Source organism: Danio rerio, chromosome 14 (assembly GCF_049306965.1).
Source record: "Danio rerio strain Tuebingen ecotype United States chromosome 14, GRCz12tu, whole genome shotgun sequence".
Classification (NCBI taxonomy): Eukaryota; Metazoa; Chordata; class Actinopteri; order Cypriniformes; family Danionidae; genus Danio; species Danio rerio.
Genome location: NC_133189.1, coordinates 16,461,121 through 16,486,454, shown reverse-complemented (window position 1 = coordinate 16,486,454; position 25,334 = coordinate 16,461,121). Strand labels below are relative to the sequence as shown.

General features: G+C 36.3%; 2 long non-coding RNA genes across 2 annotated transcripts; one reads left to right on the top strand and one right to left on the bottom strand.

Moving 5' to 3' along the window:
* Positions 1-8,165: 8,165 nt before the first annotated feature.
* LOC141377480 (uncharacterized) lies at positions 8,166-11,761 on the bottom strand. The gene is made up of 3 exons (XR_012389654.1): positions 11,439-11,761; positions 11,002-11,249; positions 8,166-9,886 (listed from the first exon to the last, which is right to left on the bottom strand). It is a non-coding gene; the product is annotated as an uncharacterized lncRNA (long non-coding RNA).
* LOC141377479 (uncharacterized) lies at positions 9,438-10,183 on the top strand. Its single transcript, XR_012389653.1, has 3 exons — positions 9,438-9,552; positions 9,642-9,795; positions 9,999-10,183. It is a non-coding gene; the product is annotated as an uncharacterized lncRNA (long non-coding RNA).
* Positions 11,762-25,334: the final 13,573 nt, after the last annotated feature.

Below are 25,334 nucleotides of genomic sequence, written 5' to 3'. Positions count from 1 at the left end.
AATAATGAATACTATTTCACAAATATGGCAATCGACACACTGTTAAACATTTCTGTAATTTACACATTTCTGTAATTTACTGTATTATACTCAGTATAATACTGCACATTCGTTTTACAGTAAATAACTGGATTCACCGTTGCATTATGGGAATTTAGTGTGACGTCGAACAACATATACAGTGATTTACTGTGTATGTGAAAATTTGTGTATTATACTGTATTTTCCACAACTGCTTCGAATTGCTTGGACGCAATTCTGGAGGACAATTTATAAGCGTGCCTAACGAACATGCTGGATTTAACAAACTTTACTACGGTAAGCTGAGGCAGTGTTTCATTTTACAAAATGTTTTGTGGATGAGAATAGGACAAAGTCATGTATAAAGTTGGCTAATATTATTTTCTCTGGCTTGGAGGTATTTCGCCCATTTGAGACTTATAACATCTATTAAGATGTTACCTTTGTTTAGTTTATTACATTAACACTGCTATTACTTAAAATTAGACTTTATGACTACTAGCCATTGTTCTCGTCATATCTTTTTATTTATTTACATAGGAACCGGTGTTGCAGCGGGTTTTGGTTTAGGAGGAAAAAAGAGGGATGCAGTTTCGGAGGACACATAGCATGGCGATCTGACGGAGAATATTTTCCCCCAGAAGAATATGAATGAAAGACCAATAAATAATCCAGGTAAAAATGCGTCTGTCTGTGCTGACAACACTCGACGTTAATTTGAGCACCTTTATAACTTGGTTAGCATTTGCTCGCCGACATTGGCTGAAACGATCTTAAAATGGTAACGTTAGCTAAACTGAGATAAGTTAACACTGAATTAAACTCAAACTCATTTTAACGTGCAACTTTTAACTTATATTGATTTATACTATATATATTAGCTGTTGTGAACTTATTTTTCTCTGGTTTAGAGTAGCTAACGTAAGCTTGGAAAATAACATCGCAACGTAACCTATAATAACATTGTTTACACTAACGTAAATCTATACAATATGCATAGAGGTAAAGTTGGTTTTATATTCGCACATTCGTTCATTTAGGAGTCTCTATACTGTTTACCATATTACTTTGAATATTCGATCAGAATTAGCATGCCAGTAGCAGGAGCCGGTTGTTCTGTACCAGCTGAAAACTAGCCCAACCCAGCTGCTATGTTTCAAATAACTAACCAGTATATATATATATATATATATATATATATATATATATATATATATATATATATATATATATATTATTATTATTATTTATTTATTTTTTTTTTTAAACAAGCTTCCTCTATGCTTATGTTAGTCTGTTTCTCCTTATCCAGAGGTCTCCATAATCCTGGACTGGGCCAAATTCTGACCAGATGCTGTGTTGGTCATTGAGGAGTGGAGAGTGAAAGACTGATTCCTGAAAGACACTCATGATTGATGAGTTTCCATATTGATCCAGTGGGCCAGCATGACCAACCGCCGGTGAGCTTTCAAGCCTCCGGTGCCTAGACTGCGGGTTTGCACAAGCTTGGCTAGAGAAGAACTTTCGAGGTTACAGAAGTAACCCTTCGTTCCCCGAGGAGGGGAACGGAAGTGCTATTAAGTGGATTTGATATTGAAAATACACGTATGGGAAGGATTCGGTTCAGAAGCCGCTTGTCTGAAAGAGTATTGAACGGGCCAATGAATGCAATGAATTGGCAGCATAAGCTTGCACAGGTGTGCTTTATTGCCAATTATCCCAGCATATAAGCACACCTGGAGTGACCAAACATCCTCCTCGGGGAACGAAGGGTTACTTCTTTAACCTCGAACGTTCCCCTTCGGTTGGGGAACTTCAGTGCTATTAAGTGGATTTGATATTGAAAATCCACGTATGGGAAGACTATGGAAAGCGCTATAATGACTGCACCTTACCAACGCCCCCGATGAGGGGATAGTCAAGCAAGCGTGACGCACCCACATCATGGGAGGCGCGGTCCTCCAACGTGTCCCTGGCCCTAATTTATCCTACCTAAACAGAAGTCTTTTAGATATATTTTTTGGGAAGTCGTGAGCATCTAGATAATTGTAGGAAAATACGACAGTACGTTGGGAAGCGTGCAATCCCGATAGGGAGGACGCTGCGGAGGCCATCCGTTAACCAAGGGGGGAATAGATGGCAGAATTTACATATGGACTAGCCCTAAAAAGGGGGAGTACGCATATCAAAAAAAGTGGTTAGCGGAGAGGGAAGACACGGGTCCGCCCAGGGGGGGGGGACTTAACCGTGGCGGAATAAGCATATGGGATCGCCTAGTGGGGATCACGCATAGCAGGCACCTTTACCCAAAACGCGGGCTGACCAGCGGGCAGACCTACAACGTAGTGGGCCAGCAAGTGACTCCTCCGCTGAGTCAGTGCTGGGGGCCAGGGAGGAATCTGCAGGGCTCACCTGACGGGGAACTTTACTGACAGATAAAAAGGCGCACGTACCTCCGTGTTAGGGAGAATGGCGCAGCAAGCGTGTTTCAATACCCTACCGAATTGTTTCCTCAATCACCAAAGGGTTACCTAATACCCTTGAGGAAACCGGCTCCACTCACAGATTTTAAAACCTTGCAAAAGTGTTGGGTGTCACCCAGCCCGCAGCTCTATAGATGTCTATTAGAGAGGCGCCGCGTGTGCGCGCTCGAGAGAATGCGAAACTCGGAGTGGAGTGCGCACGCACTCTCGGGGGACGCGGCTCACCTCGGCTCTGATAAGCGAGAGAATGGCATTCACAAACCAGTGGGAAAACTTAATTCGGTACGGCACTTCCCTGCTGCCGACCGCCATAACAGACGAAGAGCTGCTCAGATGATCTAAACTCTGAGTGCGGTCCGGATAATACGCAAGACGCGAACTGGACAAAAAAGAAAGGGCTGGGTCTGCCTCCTCCGAGGGCAGCGCTTACAGGCTCACTACCTGGTATTAAAACGGAGTGGTAGGAACCTTGGGCACATATCGCGGGCGGGGTCTCGGGACGTGAGAGAAAGCCAGCCCAATTACAGGCACGAGTCACTGACCGAAAAAATGCCTCCGGGTCCCCGACCCTCTAATCGATATTAACGCGACCAGCAGAGCTGTCTTCAGGGACAGAAAGATACTGAGTCGAGGATTGAAGGGATCTGACGCGGCTCGTGTAACGAGGGCGAGATCCTAAGAGGGCATGAGAGGGGGCAGGATGGATTAATTCGCCTAGCGCCCCTAAGGAACCGGATGATGAGGTTTTGCGTTCCCACGGTGCTGCCAGCCACCGCGTCATGAGAGCGGAGATGGCAGCCACGTAACCTTGAGTGTGGAGGGCGACAGCCTGCTCTCCAGCTTCTCTTGGCGTAAAGAAAGCACAACACTGATCTGGCAAATTACGGGGGTCTTCTCTGCGAGAGACGCACCATTCAGTGAATAGACTCCACTTCAGGGCATAGTCGCGCTCGGGGAGGGGGCTCTAGCCCGAGTGACGGTATTAGCCACCGCAATCGTAGGTTACCTAAGTCTTCCTCGCGTCTAAGGACCTCCAAAGATCGGTGAGGGTGCCAGATAATGCCCTGTCCCTGAGAGAGTAGGTGCTCTCTCGAAGGGAACTGCCAGGAAAGGGCCATCACGAGGAGGGAGAGCTCTGACATCCAGGTCCGGTTGAGCCAGAAGGGCGCAACCAACAACCTGTTCCTCGTCCTCCCTGACCTTGCACAGTAACTGCGCGAGCAGGCTCACTGGGGTAAACGCGTATTTGCGCATGCCCCGAGGCCAGCTGTAAGCCAGTGCATCCATGCCGAGAGCACTCTGGCAATGAGCGATCTTGGGGGAAGCAACAGATTGATCTGGGCAACAGTGTTACCAGTAAGTTACTGTAAAAACCCTTTGAAATGTCTAACAGTGCAGGAAAATGAGGAAGCGTTATTTCTGATTGCCATTCAATATAATAGACTGAAATAATGACTGAAATGGGAAACCCTAAACTGTTAATATAAATATGGTATACAGTTGAAGTCAGAATTATTAGCCCCCCTGAATTATTAGCCCCCTTGTTTTTTTATTTACCCATTTTCTAATTACATAATAGTTTTAATAACTCATTTCTAATAACTGATTTGTTTTATCTTTGCCATGATGACAGCAAATAATATTTGACTATATATTTATAAGACTTTTTCCAAAAGAAAAAAATATTATTTAAACGTACTGTGAAAGTTTTCTTTGTTAAAAATCATTTGGCAAATATTTAAAAAGAAAAAAAAAAGAAAATAAATCAAAGGTGGGCTAATAATTCTGACTTCAACTGTATATCAAATATATGCCAATATTGTTTGGCCTGGATTGTGTCCTGAAACGTGTATGGGTCTGCAGCTAGACTTATTTTTATAAGCCAGGGCTTATTGTGCCACATCTTTGCCAAAATTGGCCAATGTATGTTTTAAAACTGTGCTTATTTTTAGCATCATATGCCAGCCTATTTGGCTTAGGTCAGTGCTTCATTAGCCATAAATTTACCAAAACTGGCTCTGGTAAATTTGAACAAAACTAAGCCAGATTTGCTAAAACACTTGTGGGTCACATTCGGTTTGCACCCTGATTAATATTTGTGGATCATCTCACATTTTTGGCCCAAAACGGCCCACATTTGGCTGTTACAGTTATTAGCTTTACCCAGCCAGGCTCACTAGAGGGCACTCTGGCTATATGAACACTTCACCAGCCATTTACTAAATCTCCCATCATGATTTGCATTTCACAACTGAAACAATTTACTAATCTGGACACACACACACACACACACACATAAACACACACACACACACACACACACACACACACACACACACACACACACACACACACACACACACACACACACACACACACACACACACACACACACACATACACATCATTGGCACTATATACATGTATAACTCACTTTATTAACTCCACTAACATCCAGACCTTTTTTTCTTTTCTTCTTTATCTGTTAGAGTGCAATTTCAAGTGTCTTGGTCCTTTAGAGGGACATTCGAATTAGACATTGCCTAGATTGCCACATCTTTGCCTAAAAAGGCTCATGTGTGATTTAATAAAATTGGACCATTTTTACTATTTTACTTGTGGCCTACTTCAAGCTTACATCCATTTTTCAGGGACATAAGACCAGGAGCCAGAAATGTCAGCTAAAGAGGGAAATTCTCTAATGAGGCAAATGGCAGAATGAGTTTTTGGTTCTTTTGTACTGGGGCTCCCTCTAGTGTACTAATTTATACAGAGAAGTAGTTTCACTTGCAAATCCTATTCTTCAATGTTTAGTGGAAATTCTTATGTTGGTATTTACATATTAGCTAGTTGGTTTGGCTCATAAAATACTTCAGATTATTTGTTTACTCATTCATTAATTTTTATTAAAATGTTACTTCAGTAAACAAAAAATATGAAATATTAAATTATTAATAAATAATTACATATACAACTACTGAAACTAAATTATTAAAGAAATCAATTTTGTCATGAATGAATGAATAATAATTAAATGGATGAATGAATGGATATAGCTTTTATTTCTTAAAAACATTACAGTCTAACACACAGTTAAATAATAATAGTCTTAATGAGACAATTATTCAACACAGAATGGTCTGATGTTTCTATCACTTTGTAATCTGCAGCCATTCCTCGCTTAACTTTCAGGGCTAGTGGAAAAATAACTGCCAATTAAAGATCCAACCTTTTGCTGTATTGCTTTGATGACAACAATAATGACAAAGTGAAGATGACATCTTTTCTTCATCAGCTAATAAATAATGCATAGGCATCACATGAATAATTTTCCCCCTAATGGATATTGCTTGCTCAGAAAGGATTTCTAGGTCTATATTTAAAAAATTCAGTAAGTGAAATGATGCATTACTATGACAAAGTGAAGCAACGGGAGAATGGTGCAGAAGCATCAGGAAAGATCTGCAGAAGTGCTTAAACTGTGTTTCTCAATGACTAAAACCCATTTTTTGAATTATTGCTTTTTTTCTTTTGCAAAACTCTACACTCAAATCCATAACTTCTAACCCAATTAACCAAACTTTCTATATCCATGTTAAAAAAATAAGTCCTTAAGGTAACAGTTTATAATAACTAAAAACAAACCATTTATTAGGCATTAGCAAATATTGAATTCATTATCTGTTAAACATTAACTCTACATTAACAAATGTTAGAAAACAGTTTATAACTGAATTGCTGAAATGCTGTATTCTTGACTTCTAAGCACATCTACACTGTAAAAAATAAACGTTATTTTACAGGTAATTGTATTTTTTTACAGAATTTTTCAGTTTTTTCATTATACAGTGAAATACCTGTTGTTTTACAGATATGTTCTGTAATAAAAAAAATCTTACATTAAATTTACAGTTATTGCTTGTATTTTGGTATTACATTCTTTTTCTGTTTTTTAAAGGAAATGTACTGTATTTTAAGAGAGTAACACGTAATTTTACGTTAATATTTACAGATTATTCCTGTAAAAATAAACTGTAAAAATAAATGTTATTTTACAGATAATTGTCTGTATTTTTTTACTGAATTTTCCTGTTTTTTTCATTATACGGTGAAATATATTTTTTTACAGATATTTTCTGTAATTAAAAATTCCAACATTTAATTTACAGGTAATTGTTAGTATTTTGGTATTACATGTTTTTTCAGGTAGCGCAGTGGGTAGCACGATTGCCTCACAAGAAGGTCACTGGTTCGAGCCTGTTCGAGGCTCACATGCAATTTTTATACAATAGCTCATTCAAATAAATATTTGTAAACAAGGTTGGCACTGCAGTTGCTGAATAAATTATAGCAAAGCTGCTAAAAATGCAATATGGTGAGCATGTTGGAATGGGTTTCATGTGCTTCACATGTTATAACATGGGTTAGACTATTTGTCCAACTTTAACTGCCAGCTGTTCACAGGATAACGTGTCATCTCGAACAAGTCTCCACATGTGGTCACATGAACTTCATTCATGGTCACATGTGATGATTATGTGGATTAACGTGACTTTTCTGTAGCCTGTTAAAGTGAAGATTAAATTGAAGTTATAAATGTCAAATAATAGCCTAGCATTTTAGGTCACATACTGTACAGTATATGCAATGTAAAATAAAATAAAAAGCTCATTTTAATTATTATATTTATTTTCTATAATATTTATGATGTATGCTATTATAGTACTTTTCTCCTAGTGACTAATCACACATATTACTTGTGTATGCATGTTATGACCTGTAAACATTTTTTCTAATCAATCTTTATAGTTGCAATATGAAGTCAACAAAAAGTTGACTAAACATTTGATAGCAGGGTGTAATCGGGCCGAGCTCGGCGGCCCTTTGGCGCCTCCGGCTCCGACTTGGCATCGGTGAGTGTTATCCGCACACATGCGGTTGTGATGCGGCTGTACAGCACTGGCCCGATTCCAGTCAACCATATCCGGCCCGAGTCTGTCTGTAGAGTCCGGGCCGCTTCTGGCAAGGACTCGGCTGATGGCAACCGATTAAATTCTTATTTTATCTAGTTATCTGTTAGCTCCACGTTTAATGATAATTTGAGAAAATATTCATGGTAGGACAGCAACAAAATAATAATATTTAGTGTGGATGGTCGAAATGTTTAGACGCAAACAAAACAATGCTATTTATAAATGGATTATATATCATCTAGAGAAAAACGGTGAAAAATGCGCTTATTTTCGAGACGGCACGTTCCTGTGCCGACTGTTTTTTTAAAGCAGAAGTTGGTTTCATAAGAAACACATGTAAGATTATGAGATATATCGAGCTGCAGAAACTCAGTACAGTTCTGTTCCTTTAACACAATGTTAGACTGTAACGTGTTTAGTAACTGACAACTATTTTAATTGTTTTAAAGAAACATTAAACGAATTGGTGTTTAAGCTAACTTTACGTTAAAGAAAGTTTCTGTAGACGAATCCATTAACACTAACATGGCAAAACATGTGCTTTTAATTCATATGTGTTAGCCTATGTGAATCAATTATATATTTTGTTCAAGCTGTAATGTTCAGTTAATGTAAAACTGAACGTCTTAAAGCAGATTTTAATGTTTTTTTTTTTTTTTTGTTATTGACAAAAATTCTGATTCTGATAAATTCTGATTTAAACAAATGGGTAACAATATTTGTTGTTTGGTTAAGTCTTATTGTTCTTGTTTAGCAAAGGTTAGTGAGGTCATTTTGCAGCACATCACGACCAAAGATGCCAATGGCACACTCTTATGAACATGTGAATAGACATATATAGTTAGGTGCTTAAAGTCCATTATAAGCTGTAAACTGCTGATACATTTTCAACATAGATTGAGCTTTTCAGACTTTACATTACTAATTGCTTCACAAACAGCTGAAATGGTTTATTGTTATTGGTTATCATCATCATCAAACATTTTTCACAATGGTAGGTTAATCTTCATGGGTACAGAATAATGCATGTGCTTGACCATCTTACAAATCTATGTCTCAGATTCATAAGGCTGTCACTCTGCATAAATCTACTAATAAATCTTGTGCAACCTTCAGTGTACTGATTATTTACACTATAGGTATTATAGGCATTAATTAACTTTGATAGTATTTCAGGATTTGAACTTTTCTTTAAGGGAGGTTAACAACAATGTGATGTTTCATTATAGACGCATTTGAGGAAGCTCGACTCAAACATTCACAAGCAACTGTGATTTCTGACTGGCAGACAGATGAGGATGATGATCGCCCGTCATAGACCTAAAGAAAGAACAGGTTTGTTTAAAATTATTTTAAACACATACTGTCAACATAATGTCATTGATCTATTACAACCAGCGAGTTTTACCCTGGCACTATAATAAAAAGTGATGTTTTGTTTTGTAAATGTACCTGATCAAGGGACATTAAAGACAACTATACCGTGATGAAGAAAAATTACTTGGAACAAAGAGGCTGGATAAAAGGCAGGTATGAAGATTTCAGAAATCAATACAGCACCACAAGTACCATCACCATCAATGACTATGGCAGAAATCTTAAGACCACCATCAAGATGCACAGATACTGTACATTCCAGTACACCTATGAACATTTACAGTCCTTGTTCTAGTGCAGTTGGAGATCAAGACAGAACTTACTGCAACTCATCATGTCTTTGTAAGAAATTAAGACATCACTAAACTTGTAAAGGCTTAATGCAGCTAGAAAATAAAGATAAACTAGAGAATATCAGTAGTGTCTAACCCACTGTTGTATTTACACAAGTCGTATGAGAATAAGCTACATGTTGATTTATACTAATTTGTTATTTTTCTTTTTTAGCACGACTGAATGAAAATTTAAAATCACACAACGTCATAAAGCAGCAGCTGGGCCTGATTCTCATAAACCAGCAAAACCAAAACAGACGTGATGAAATTCCAGATGTAAACACATTTGACCATGCTTTGTTCAATTTTACTTGAAAAAGCTTAAATCAACTAAAGTAGCAGCCCGAACAAATGAAGAAACTGGTAAGTTCAAGCTCTTGCTAATTTCAAAGTGTTTTAAGTTTTTGTTTTAATTATTTATTTGTTTGTTTGTTTGTTTTTTTGCTTTGTAGGTAGGCTACTTTGGAATAATCGGTGTTTTGCACTAAGCAGTATGCCGTATCCTGGAAAAGCTTTTGGTTAACTCCTTGACTAAACAAATTAACTGCAGCGGGCCAAATTAAAAAGTGGCCTTTCGTGCACTCCTCCTTAATACTATCGGAGTCAGTAAGTTGGTTTTGAATATACATTTTAATACAATTAGGGGCCGTTTCATCTGTGCATTTCTTTCAATTATTAACCAGAGGAACAAAAAAATCTATATATAGTCCCATTTAGGTTTTACTTCTATGAGAGCAAGCCTCTTTCTTTTATTTTTTTAACAATAGTACTTGTTCATTACTAATTATCTGTTTATCTTTTAATCACAGATGCAGTGAGGACAAATGTCTATACCACGCCACTGATAAAGAGATTGAAAAATGCATTACATGGTGGCTACAACTTGCTCCTGACAGGGATGGAGGAAGGAAGGAAGAAGAGAAAGCTAATGTGTCAACTGTCTACATCACTATTCTATTCTGTTTTATTTTTTTTTATTTTAAGTATATTAAGATGTTCCCTGATACTTGAGCAATTTGTTTCTTTTCATTTATATATATATATATATATATATATATATATATATATATATATATATATATATATATATATATATATATATTTTTTTTTTTTTTTTTTTTTTTTTTTTTTTGTTTATTATTATTTTAATGTTTTATTGAAAAATGTTTCAAGATGTTTCTTTAGAATTTGCCAGTTCTTTTTACAATTTTGACTTGTATATTTTACGGATTGTCATAGGTATTTGTAAGATGTTTCTTGCTATATCTTAAATTGATTTCTATATTCAGGTTTATATAACATTTTGCTGTTTCAAGATGTGTCTTGTACATTTTTTTAAATTCATGTCTTTTGGGAAAACAGGGTTGTTTTAAAAACTTGTGTGTATGTGTGCAATTTCAGATTTTTTTCTTTAAGTCTTCCTGTGTGTCTTTATGTTTTTATTGTTGTTTTTATATTGATATTCTTGTGCACTACAAAATTATTTATTCAATTTTAGTACTATTTGTTTTTCTTGCAATCAATAAACATTTATCATGTATTTATTTTGTCCTTGGTCTGATTCTTTTCGTTATAGGATATGTATGCAGTTTACATTTTATTCAAAGGTTAAACACAGTGCCTATACTTTCTGTTTACATAATAGCCTGCGCTTGCTGTTATATAAATTCAAATGGTTGTTATATCAAGTATCAATGTAATACCAAAAGGTTTTATAAGGTATATAAATACTGAGTCGCGCCAGCTCCGGGCCGCAGCGTATTGTATATACATTTGTATATACAATATTGTATATACATATATACATTTCACTCGGGCCGATTCCGGCGCGGATGCGGCAGTGTCAGCCCGCTTACGGCCGCCGCATCTGGCCCGATTGATTCGGGCCGGAATCGGGCAGTAAGTCCACAATCTAGCCGGAACTGGCCCGAGTGTATTTTGCCATAAGTGATAACATGTATAAGTATGGTAATAATCTGTATAACTACCATAATAACTTGTGTAATTACATAAATAACTTGTATAATTAAAGTAATAACATGTATAATTACAGAAATAACCTGTATAACTACCACAATAACTTGTGTAATTACATAAATAACTTGTATAATTAAAGTAATAACATGTATGATTACAGTAATAACCTGTATAACTACCATAATAATGTGTATAATTACATAAATAACTTGTATAATTACATAAATAACTTGTATAATTAAAGTAATAACATGTATAATTACAGTAATAACCTGTAAAACTACCATAATAATGTGTATAATTACATAAATAACTTGCATAATTAAAATAATAACATGTATAATTACAGTAATAACCTGTATAACTACCATAATAACTTGTATAATCACATAAATAACTCGAATAATTACAGTTATAACATGTATAATTACAGTAATAACCTGTAACTGTAAAACAGAAAACTACTGTTTTTTAACAGTTTATCTACATCTTTTATTCTAACAATTTTTTTTCTGTATTTTTACGTTTTTTTTTTTTCTGGCGCCCCTGCTGACAGAAAAAAAAAAACGTTTTATACAGGGATTTTTTTACAGTGTACAATATGCTTAATAATTGTACTTTAATACTTTGTAATGATTTATATTTCATTACTAAATTAAGTATTACATTATTTACAAACCAGTTATTTAAGCAAAGTTGGTTGTTTTTTATATAATTCAGAATGAGTTCGTAAATTATAAACTATTAAAATGATATGTATAATTATTATTCAGACATATATTAATTGTTAATTTGTGTTAATAAATGCCTTTTTAGCTTAATTTCATCCAGTTTTGTGACCTAATCTTAAGTTTTCTTTATTTAACCAGATAAAAACCCATTGAGATCAAGATCTCATTTACAAGGGTGACCTGGCCAAGAGGTCTGCAACACACGATATATATAAAAAAATAAAAAGTATAAAAATGTAATAATATTATTAAAAAAGAGAAATTAAGAGAAAATTAATATAAAAATAAATTTCAGTTTTTTCAGCTTTACCGCATTTCAATATATTAAAAACACATGCATTGAGAAATGGACTGTTGTTGTTTGTTAAAAAGGATAGAGCGAAACGATGTCATTGGGATGAGCTCAGATATCTTTAGTTCAGACTGAAGAGTATTCCATGATGAGGGGGCGGCATGTCTAAAGGCTTGCTTCCCTATTTCAGTTCGAACCCAGGGAACAGTTACATTATAAGATTCATTTGAGCGTAGGGCATACTGGCTTTTAGACTAATGGAGAAGCCATGCAACCACCTGTCCACTCGATCCCATTCCCTCTCATCTCTTGCAAGCCATCTCTCCTGCAGTCATACCAACACTGACTCACATAATTAACACATCTCTTGACTCTGGTTTATTCCCCACTACATTTAAGCAGGCTAGGGTAACCCCACTGCTAAAGAAACCCAACCTGGACCATACGCTACTTGAAAACTACAGACCAGTATCCCTGCTTCCATTCATGGCCAAGATTCTGGAGAAGGTAGTGTTCAATCAAGTCCTGGACTTTCTTACTCAAAACAATCTCATGGACAACAAGCAATCCGGCTTTAAGAAAGGCCACTCAACTGAGACTGCCCTGCTCTCGGTCGTGGAGGATCTCAGACTGGCTAAAGCAGACTCTAAATCATCAGTCCTCATTTTGCTGGACTTGTCAGCTGCTTTTGACACTGTCAACCACCAGATCCTGCTATCTACGCTTGAGTCACTGGGCGTTGCGGGCACTGTTATACAATGGTTCAGATCTTACCTCTCTGACAGGTCAGTCAGGGTGTCTTGGAGGGGAGAGGTGTCCAACCTACAGCATCTAAACACTGGGGTACCTCAAGGCTCTGTTCTTGGGCCACTTCTCTTCTCCATCTACACATCATCTCTAGGACCAGTCATCCAGAGACATGGATTCTCCTACCACTGCTATGCTGATGATACCCAGCTATACCTCTCTTTTCATCCTGATGATCCCTCGGTTCCAGCTCGTATCTCAGCCTGCCTGTTGGATATTTCACACTGGATGAAAGATCATCATCTTCAGCTGAACCTCGCAAAAACGGAAATGCTTGTAGTTTCTGCCAACCCGACTCTACACCATAACTTTTCAATCCAGATGGATGGGGCAACCATTACTGCATCCAAAATGGTGAAAAGCCTTGGAGTAACGATTGATGACCAACTAAACTTCTCTGACCACATTTCTAGAACTGCTCGATCGTGCAGATTTGCACTCTATAACATCAGAAAGATCCGACCCTTCTTATCTGAACATGCAGCTCAACTCCTTGTTCAAGCTCTTGTTCTCTCCAAACTGGATTACTGCAACTCTCTACTAGCTGGGCTTCCAGCTAACTCTATCAAGCCTCTTCAACTGCTCCAGAATGCAGCAGCACGAGTTGTCTTCAATGAACCTAAACGAGCACATGTCACTCCGCTGCTAGTCCGTTTGCACTGGCTGCCAGTTGCTGCTCGCATCAAATTCAAAACTCTGATGTTTGCCTACAAAGTGACTTCTGGCCTAGCACCTTCTTATCTGCGCCCACTTCTGCAGATCTATGTGCCCTCCAGAAACTTGCGTTCTGTGAATGAACGTCGCCTCGTGGTTCCATCCCAAAGAGGGAAAAAATCACTTTCGCGAACGCTCACGCTCAATCTGCCCAGTTGGTGGAATGAACTCCCTAACTGCATCAGAACAGCAGAGTCACTCGCTATTTTCAAGAAACGACTAAAAACTCAACTATTTAGTCTCCACTTCACTTCCTAATCTGCAATTGCCTATTTGAATATCACACTAACTGTACAAAAAAAAAAAAAAAAAAAAAACTACTTACACTTCCCTTCTTAGACTTTACAGACCTGAAACTTGCCTTTAGTACTTATTCATTGTTGCTCTTAGTTGTGTAAATTGCTTCCTTGTCCTCATTTGTAAGTCGCTTTGGATAAAAGCGTCTGCTAAATGACTAAATGTAAATGTAAATGTAAACATAGGTATGAAGGCACCAGTCCCAGAAGAGCCTTGTAGACCAGAGTCATCCAGTGGGTGTACCTTCTTACATACAGAGAAGGCTACTCAGCTTTGGCATACAATTTACAATTGTGAGTAAGTCTTTGACAGCCTGTAACAAACCTTAGAGCACTGTGATAGATGGAGTTTAAAGGCTGAAGACATTTGTTTGAAGCATGCATAACACTGTTAACCCTTACTGTAGATTATGCAGTAAATAACTGTAAAATAGCGAGTGTTTTGCTGTAATAAAAGGAAACAGTATTGTACTGTAAAAGGAGCAGGATTTGTAAGAAATTTTGTAGTGAAAAGAATAAATTACAGTAATTTACTTTATGTACATTACAGATAGTTACTGTGATAATAAATGGTAAATTACTGCTCAACCATTATTACCCCATGTACTCTGATGCTTTATGTTGCTATATATATATATATATATATATATATATATATATATATATATATATATATATATATATATATATATATATATATATATATATATATATATATATATATACTGTTCAGTTTTGGTATGTGTATGGTCAGTATTGAGGAGAAAGTGAGACAATGCATTGATGATAAGCTAAATTTCTCTGCAGCCATCTCTGTGTTTTCTTTGGTTCCTTTTATGTTTTTAACATTGAGTATCAGGAGTCAATCAATGTCAATGTCACAGAGTCATTTTATAACTTTGTTTACTTTTCTATAATTAATCAAATTTGCCTAGTTTAGCCAATAGTTAAGCTTTTAAATTGCACTTTAAGCTGAATATTAGTATTTTGCTGATTAACTAGTAAAAAAGTGTTATTTAAAAAATATCTTAAACAGCACGTACATACATTTTTGCAGAGACTCAATGAATTTGTTTGGAAAACAAAAATGGCATTAACAGTATAGTATAAAGACTTTCCTAAATAAATGTATTAATCAGGTTATTATTATTATTTTTTTAATTATTATTATTACTACAGGTTTGGAACAACATGAGGATCAGATTATTTATTTATTTTTTATTTTTTTGCTTTGGATGAAGTTTTTATATTTTTATTGTTTTTATTCAATGATATGTGCATGATTGTGATAAATGTAGGCAATTTGAAAATATGCTATGTACCAGAGATGTCAAACTCCCAGCAGAATTTAGTTCCAGCCCTGCTTCAACACACTACCTTTAGATTTAGTTTGATCAGGTGTGTTTAATTAGTATAACTGCACTGTTACTCTGTAGATTGTGCAGTAAATCAGGGGTTTTCAAACTTTTTCAGCTAAGGGCCCCTTTGTGTAGGGCGAATTCTTTTGGGGACCCCCCAAAAATAAAAATGATGCCACCCCCTCAAATTAACAACTGTACTTAATTTTTTTTATTGTATTATTTAATACATTTATATTATTATATAATATTCAATAAATTTATATTATTCATTATCTGGATTAATTTTTGTAAGATGTTAGTTGAGTTGACATGGTTTTAGTGCTTCAATCTATTGATCAAATCTTGATGCGCAGTACTCATTGTGGTCTGCTCTCACTGATTATTCCATCAAGCCATATTTTGTGTACAAGTCGTCACTTTACACAGTTTTTATGCCATTTTTATGCTTTTTTCAGCCTATGCACAGCTAGACTTTTCTGTATTTACCCTTACAGCTGAGAGTCTAAATGTATCTAAAGATTTAAAGCTTTAAAGTTTTAAAGAGTTTTGTCATTCATTAGCCTGTTAACAGTTAACTGTACTGTTGTAACTAGCAATACTACAATAGAGGCTGTAGTGGTTCAGTGTGTTTTGTTTATTTTTAATCCTTTTTTTTGTGCACATCATAATTTACTCAGGTCGACAATCCTGACTTACACTGATAAAAAAATAATTTCCTAAATGCAATCTAGAATTGGGTATTCAAGTGCAAGGGCCACAAGTTTTACTTTGCATAATTTTAGAAGCTTTGCTGACTTTAAAATGTTCATACCAGTTTGTTCTATTAATAATAATACTGAACATTACATTTAAAGTAGTTACACAAACAAATATGGGAAAAAGTGGAACAAAAATGCATTTATATTCAGAGTATTAAAATTTGATCAGGTATGTTGAGCCCCATTAAATACAGAGCACTAATACATTTTAATATTTAATAATTATTAGCCCTATAACATAACACAAACAGATACATTATAATTTTTAAAGGCTATAGTGGTTTTATTCAGTGTGTATACAATTGAGTTTTTTTAATCATCCAGTTATGAACCAATGTGAGTAAGAGGTCCACTGCAGAGCTCATCCAGCTGTCATTAGTGTAACAGGGGTGAAACTGAGAACTCGCTGATGTGATGACAGCTCCATTCATTGTTATTGCAGCACTTTTTGGTTTACAATTTTAATATGTTTGTTTGCCATGCTGCAAAGAGGACCGTCTGATATTTGTACAATGCAAAGTGTAAAAGCCTGTCGCGCTGTGGACGAGGTGCAATGTTGTGCCGTGTCTTTAAAATGCTATTTGTTCTCTATGAGTGAAGCCTGCGCAGAGAGGCACGTACTCCGCAGCACCTCGGTTACTTAGGAACGCAAGCCATAAACAGGGTAGTGCTTTCAGCCACCGATAATGTTCTTATTGATCATGTATTTTAACTGAAATATAGTCAGTCAAACCTGAGCATTCATTTAGTTGTTTAGCGTAAAAGAGGTAAGCGTAAGTGAAAGGTAAACACCGTCAGGTGCAGCAGACAAGCGCCAAAAATCCCAGTCAGGAAGCGCCTGGCCAGAAGCGCTTATTCAATAAAAGTCCCCGTCCACGGAGGCGGGCCGCTGCGCTTCCTTTCCTGTGTCACGAAAGTGTCAACTGCATTTAAATGACATAAGCATAAAGCTTCATTTTTGCAGTACTTTTGAGCTCAAATTATAATAAAAATATATTAACCTTCAGAATGATGCGGGACACAAAATTCATCCATGTGGGCTCATTGATCTAAAATTTCTTTGCGGCCCCCCTAGCGCCATCTGGCGGCCCCCCAGGGGGCCGCGGACCCCAGTTTGAAAACCCCTGCAGTAAATAACTGTAAAATAGCCAGTGTTTTGCTGTAATAAAAGAAAACATTTATTATTTATTAACACATATTATTTTACTGTAAAAGGAGTAGACTTTGTATGAAATTGTGTAGTGCAAAGAATAAATTCCAGTAATTTACTTAATGTACTCATTACAGATAGTAACTGACAATAAATAGCAAATTACTGTTCAACCATTACTGTCCCATCTACTCTGATGGTTTATGTTGCTATTTATAGAGACGTGCATTTTAAAGGCAGAAAATAATGATTTAGGCATCACCACACACTACCACAGGTCTTTCTTATTCTAAACACAAAGGTGTTAGAAAGAGTTTTCAGAAAATGCTGGCCCTTTAAGGGAGCCAGGTGTTTGATTTCTTTACTGCTGAGTGTGCTCTATTCTCTATCAATTCAGATGTAGAGTCTGATATGTTTTAGGCTTTAAATAAGAATCTACAATGAGTAAGTAAAATGTGTTCAAATATTTTTGAGGGTTTCTAAAATAAGGCTGTGTTTTAAGTTATATTTTTGTTATCTTGAACTGTGTACTTGAAAGCTATATTGTTAGCTAGTTAGCCTCTCCTCATATAACTTCTTACATTACTTTTGTTTAAGTATTTATTGGATATTGCATACTGCCATTATGTACAGATGCTTACAGTTGTATGTATCTTTCTGGCAACTAAGCCAAAATTAAATTCCTTCATCTCAGCAAGGTAACATGTGCACATCATCACAGGGAATCACAAAAACATGATACACATAGCCATCCACACACAAAAGCTCCACTGTCAGGTCCCAGGTTGTAAGTTTGTTGCTAAGTATTTTTCAGAGCAGTGTTTCCACCTATGAAATTATATTAGAAACAATAAAAAAGTTTGTTGTCATGAGATAATTATAACAATAAAAGATTGGATCCTTTGGTTTTTCGGTGTTGCCAACTTTATTTTTATTTTTTATAATTACTTTAAACTTTTTATTGAGATTTGACACAGTTTTTAATTATTTAAAACTTTAAAATTTAAAATAATTATGTTGTGTTTTTTGATGTTCATTTGCTGATCCACCTTCCTGCAGATTTCAGTTGCTATCCATATCAAACACACCTAAACCAATTAATTAGGACCTGAACAAAACTTGATAATTACAGGCAGGTGTGTTTGATATGGGTAGCAACTGAAATCTGCAGGAAGGTAGATATCCAGGAACAGGATTGAGCACCCCTGCTATATACCATGGGGGTCAAACTCCAAGTTCCTGGAGAACTGCAGCGCAGCAGAGTTTAGTACCCACCCTGCTTCAACATTACCTGTAGATTTCTAACAAGCCTTAATTAGTTTGATCAGGTGTGTTTAATTAGAGTTACAGCTTAAAGTCCCGGTCACACTGCACTTTTCTCCCTATAGACTTCCAGTCATACGCATGTGAGTACTGCAGACCTGGAATGATAGCTCATGCGACAAACTTCATAATTCACAGCATTGGAAAGTTCAAGCTTGGAGCACGCTGACATGCGAAATCACATCATGTGATTGCTTGATACCAATCAAAGATCAAAACATGACCTCTCTGGCTTGCTTTTTCAATCTCTAATTATTTTGTTTAATTCCACAACTCACTTTGTTTAATTCCACTTCGCAGTGCAGTATGACAGAATTTTGCTTGCTCAAATGTTAGTGTGACCGCAGCCTTACTGTGCAGACCTGTAATATGCAAGACAATATTTATATCTGCTGATTTCTTAATTTTGTTATACTTTTTCTGTTATTTATTTGTTTGGTGCCAAAACAATAAAATAAATTTGTCTGAACAATGTTATGCCTTCTATTTTTAAATAGCAGCTAAGAATACTGATTAAGTTTAGTAACACTACAATAACTATATATGACATACTATTAATGTGTATGCAGTATAATGCTGTGATTTGTAACACTACAATACAGTAATTACCTGTACACAGTTTCCAGTTAGTTACCACTGCTGCTGTATTACAGTAATTAACTGGCAACACTGTTGCCAGCTACTCACTGTATCGGTTCAGTTACAGTAAATAACTGGCAACACTGTTGCCAGCCACTCACTGTAATGGTTTAGTTACAGTAATTAACTGGCAACACTGTTGCCAGTTACTTACTGTAACCAAACTTTTACAGTGAGTGGCTGGCAACAATGTTGCCAGTATTCTACTGTAAAAAAACCCCGGTAAGGTCTAACAGTGTATATAAAACATCACCAATCAATCAATGGTAAAAATGTTGCAAACATTTGTTTGCAAATGTTTGCGAGCTTTAAGAGAAAAGCAGGATGCATTTCGATAGTAAAATCCAAGCTTAAATCTCAATTTTCTAACAAAATTTGCTATGTGTTTTTGAAAGAAAGCTCCTGATCGAGCAGAAAGCCTAAATACTTATAGCTGGACACTAAATTTATTTGTTGACCTTGGGCAGTGGTAATTAATGGTTGGTTCTGCCCAGAAGTGGAACAATTTGTGAAAATCATTAATTTATATTTGTTTACATTTAAAACCAATTTAAGATCCTTAAGACGAGACTGAACAATACATACAACAGACTGTAAAAATTGAATGGCCAGAAAAAATGAAGGGGAGCAACAATAAATCACTGTATCATCAGCGTACAGATAATAAAAGGCATTTGGAAAGTGAGGACTATTTATGCTTTATAAATCCCTTGTTAATGACAATTAAAGGCTTACTTATATTCTAAACAGGAAAAAAAGAAAATAAACGACTTATTAATTTCAATTTGTTTGAAGATACACAAATTAAAAATAAATCGTTGCAACCTTATCTAAAATAAAATTACTGCAGTTAACACGTTGCATCTAATTATATTGTTATTATACTCTTGTTGTTTTATCCAATTTGATGTTGTATTTTAGTGGCGCAGTAGGTAGTGCTGTCGCCTCACAGCAAGAAGGTCGCTGGGTCACTGGTTCGAGCCTCGTCTCAGTTGGCGTTTCTGTGTGGAGTTTGCATGTTCTCACTGCGTTCGCGTGAGTTTCCCTTCGGGTGCTCCGGTTTCCCCCACAGTCCAAAGACATGTGGTACAGGTGAAATGGGTAGGCTAAATTGTTCGTAGTGTGTGTGTGTGTGTGTGTGTGTGTGTGAATGTGTGTGTGGATGTTTCCCAGAGATAGGTTGCGGCTGGAAGGGTATCCGCTGCGTAAAAACTTGCTGGATAAGTTGGTGGCTCATTCCACTGTGGCGACCCCGGAATAATAAAGGGACTAAGCCAACATTTACTGAATGTTAAATCTACTCTTTTGAAAAAAGTTTTAAACTCAGTATAAAGTTAATGAGTTAATTAAGTGATTAGATGTGATTGATAGATTAAGCATAAATAAGGAATGACTGCAGTTAACAAGCAGAGTTACTGAAGAGAAACTCAAAACTACAGCTGACTTCATTCATTCATTAATTTTCTTTTTGGCTTATCCCTTTATTAATCAGGGGTCGTCACAGAATGAACTGCTAACTTATTCAGCACATGTTTTAAGCAGCGGATGTATTTCATGCTTATTCAGTTCACCTGTTGCACATGTCTATGGACTGTGGGGGAAACCGGAACACCCACAGGAACATGCAAACTCACACACACACACACACACACACACACACACACACACACACACACACACACACACATATATATATATATATATATATATATATATATATATATATATATATATATATATATACACTGATACTGTTTGATGAGTTGTTTAACAATCCTCTGCTGAAATGTTGAGATACTGAATGTGTTTTTTAAGGCTGTGACTGAAGTCAGCTGTGGTTTTGTTTTTCTCTCAATCAACACTTGATCACTTAAATATCTCATTACTTTAACTTAAATGGAGTACTAACTAAAATGCTTTGTAGCAATCTGTTACTTTAAATGATTTGAGTTGCCTTAACTTATTGGGTTTTACAGTACTCAATTGGTTTGAGTTCTTTTCATTTGCTGGGTTTTATTGTGCTTAAATTGCTTCATGTACTCCAATGAATCAAGTTCAAAGTACTCATTAGGGTTAATTTTTTTATTTAAAGGGTTTGTTGCAATCAGTTTCCTCAAATGGTTTGAGTTAGCTTAGGGTTTTACAGTGTCAACAACTTATAAGTTATGTTGCTGGTGACGTAGTGGTGCAGTAGGTAGTTCTGTCACCCCACAGCAAGGTCACTGGTTCGATCCTGGGCTCAGTTGCCCTTTCTTTGTGGAGTTTGCATGTTTTCCCTGCGTTCATGTGGGTGTCCTCCGTGTGCTCCGGTGTCCCCTACAGTCCAAAGACATGCGTGATGAATTGGGTAGGCTAAATTGTCTGTAGTGTGTGTGTGTATATCTGTGTGTGGATGTTTCACAGTGATGTGTTGCGACTGGAAGGGCATCCGTTGCTTAAAAATGTGCTGGATAAGTTGGCAGTTCATTCCACTGTGGCGACCCCGCATTAATAAAGGGACTAAGCAGACAAGAGAATGAATGAATGAATGAAGTCATGTTGCTGATGATGAGTACATTTACTGTAATATACAGAAATTAAATACTGTATATTTAGGTAAATAAAATTGTTAAATGTAGTGCTCACTTTTCACTGTGTACTATAGTTTAGATATTGGAAATAAAATTAAACAAAAAAAAGTGTAATAGAAAGGTTCTGTTACAATGACTTGGGTGGCAACAGAGATCAATTTCCAAATGCAGCATTATTTAAGCAAAGGGAGGGTCGGACAGGCAGGTTCAACAGGAGCAAATGGTACAACAGGGGTAATCCAATAGAGCAGTGGTCCCAAACCTTTTTCTAACTGCGGACCGGTCAACGCTTGACAATTTTACTGCGGACCGGGAAGTTGAAATAATAATAATGATAATAATAAACGTGAATTCACTGTGTACTCATGTGGAGCTTTATTAGCACATTGCTCCAACATTACAATGCTATTATAACATTAGGAAGTAATAACTTTATTAACACATTGCTCCAATATAACATATTATAACATCAAAAACTGTCCGTAACGCTAAATCAATGGGAGCCCTGAGCTTGTTTCTTTGCAATGAGATGGTCACATCTGGGGGTAATAGCAGAAGGAAGATTGCCGGAAAGAGTGCGTGCACGTCTAGAACGTGATGACGTGACACGTCTGCTTTAGCCAATCAGAACAGTCAGATGCAATCACGTCCGTGCGGTTTATGAAAATAAAAGCCTTTGAATATTTTTCCAGACACATTCAGCTGCTAGAAATTAGGCAGATAACGTTTATATGTTCATCTTAATGCCAACTGTGTAAATAATTATCGTTAAGATGCTTATGATAAGCCGTTGTTTGTTTACCTTCAAGCTTTACATGTGCCCGTGAAACAGCCAGTGAGCGCCAGCACACACACACATGTACATCTCGACATGCAAAAGTGTTTCTGTCATGACTTTAATCCAGAACACCGGCAGAGTTGTTGTCTCATACACTATTTTAAGGCCGCCGTCATTTGCGATCTCCAGCAGTTGGTCTTCTTTTTGCACGAACATGCTGAATTCAGCTGGTTTGTTGACAAATGGGTCACGTATCCATTCCTTGGCTGTGTGTGGGTCCTTTGAGGTTGGAAAGTTGCACTCAAACTCCTTTAAAAGCGAAGACTGGTGATCATGCACCAGCTTGGTAAGTAAGGGCGCAGGCTCAGTCTTACACAAAATCCCCGCTAATGTTTGAAACATGTCCAATATGCCTTCCCCACAAATCCAGTTTGACTTTAAATGCAGCTACTTTATCTGCCAACTTAAAGATAAATAATTCTTGTGCGGCCCGGTACTGATTGATCCACGGGGTACCGGTCCGTGGCCCAGGGATTGGGGATCACTGCAATACACAATCAATCAATCAATCACAATCAAAAAAAAAAAAAAAATCAATCAAATTCCAGTTCATCAATCAAATTCCAGACAGAGCAAAGCAAGAAATACTAGATAATGCAACAATAATGAGCAAAGTGTGTCTGTGTCCATTTATAAAGTCCATGTAATCCGTAAGAAAGATCTGCAGCTGTGTGTGCAATCAAGGCATGGTGTGGTCTGGAATATGAGTTTAGGAATTAGAGTTTAGGAATATGAGATGGGATTTGTAGTTTGGTAGAATCACAGACATTTCTCATATTTCTCGTTCCTTTGCAAGGAGGAAAATAACTGCATACAGTTCAAGTCAGAATTATTAGCTTTCCTGAATATTAGCAAACCTTTTCCCCCAATTTCTGTTTAATGTAAAAAAAAATAATTTTTCAACTCATTTCTAAACATAATAATATTTATAACTCATTTCTAATAACTGATATATTTTATCTTTGCTATGATGACAGCACATAATATTTAACTAGATATTTTTCAAAATACAAGCATTCAAAGGCTTAATTAGGGTAATTAGGCAAGTCATTGTTTAACATACGTTTCTTCTGCAGACAGTAAAAAATATATATTGCTTAAAGAGGCTAATAATATTAACCTTAAAATGGATTTCAAAATATTTAAACCTGCTTTTATTCTAGCCGAAATAAAACATTTAAGCCTTTCTCCAGAAGAAAAAATATTATAGGAAATACTGGTAAAATTCCTTGCTCTGTTAAACATCATACATTCATTTTCTTGTCGGCTTAGTCTCTTTATTAATCTGGGGTCACCACAGCGGAATGAACCAACTTATCCAGCAAGTTTTTACGCAGCGGATGCCCTTTCAGCTCCAACCCATCTCTGGGAAACATCCACAAATACACACACACACTACGGACAATTTAGCCTACCCAATTCACCTGTACCGCATGTCTTTGGACTGTGGGGGAAGCCAGAGTACCCAGAGGAAACCCACACGAACACAGGGAAAACATGCAAACTTCCCACAGAAACACCAACTAAGCCGAGGATCAAACCAGCAACCCAGCGACCTTCTTGCTGTGAGGCGAATGTGCTACCCACTGCGCCACAGTAATCGTTTTGAATAATCGGGATTACAATTATGACCATAATAATCGTGATAATGATTTTTCCCAAAATCGAGCAGCTCTAACTGCTAATACTTTGTTGTTCATCCTTATCCTCTCTATAGACTGTCAGTCAGATAAAACCTGAACTGCAGCTTCTTCAGACCCTCTTGGTTTTTAGTCCAATGTACACTGAGAAAAATGGTGTCTTCAAAATGTATGTGTTGAATTTAAACAAACCATTTAAATTCAGTGATGTCAACTTAATTTGTTTGCTTAAATTCAACCCAAATTAATTTACAACCACGTAACTTAGAAAACTAAGTAAATCCAAGTAATCATCTTTGAATATATATATATATATTATATATATATATATATATATATATATATATATATATATATATATATATATATATATATATATATATATATATACATATATATATATATATATATATATATATATATATATATATATATATATATATATATTTTTTTTTTTTTTTTTTAAGTATGAATAATTTGTGGGTATCCAATTTACATTTTTGCAATCCTCACTTGCATAATGTCTTGCACACACAACTAAAAAAAAGTTGTTTGGTGTGACAATGATATTTGGTTTGACTGTGTGTTGTAGAACAGTGCACAGAACTCAGTCTTTATAGCAGAAAGCAGTCTGAGGTACATCTGTTTTCCTTCCTTACGATCAAGGCAACGGTAATGTGACTCAAGTTTGGCTGTATTAATTTCTCTGCCTTCGTCATACTCAAACCATGATGAGGATATGGTTACACAAGATTTGCAGTATACTAAGCCTGGGCGTAATGCCCTGGTCCATTTGGGACAAGAATGTTAGAGAAGCACAGTTTAGTATACTTTTATGTGCATACCAACATCAGATACCTATGTGCCTACTCTTAAACCTATTGGTAAAACTATGGGAAGGGTCCAAAATAATGCATCAATTAAGCATTAATTAATGGTTAATTTGTTCACACTTAAGCATTAGTTAAAAACAAAAGCACTAGTAATTAATTAAACGTCTAAAGCGTCCCGAATTATGTCTAGAGGTATTCACCTTATTCTCCGCTGAC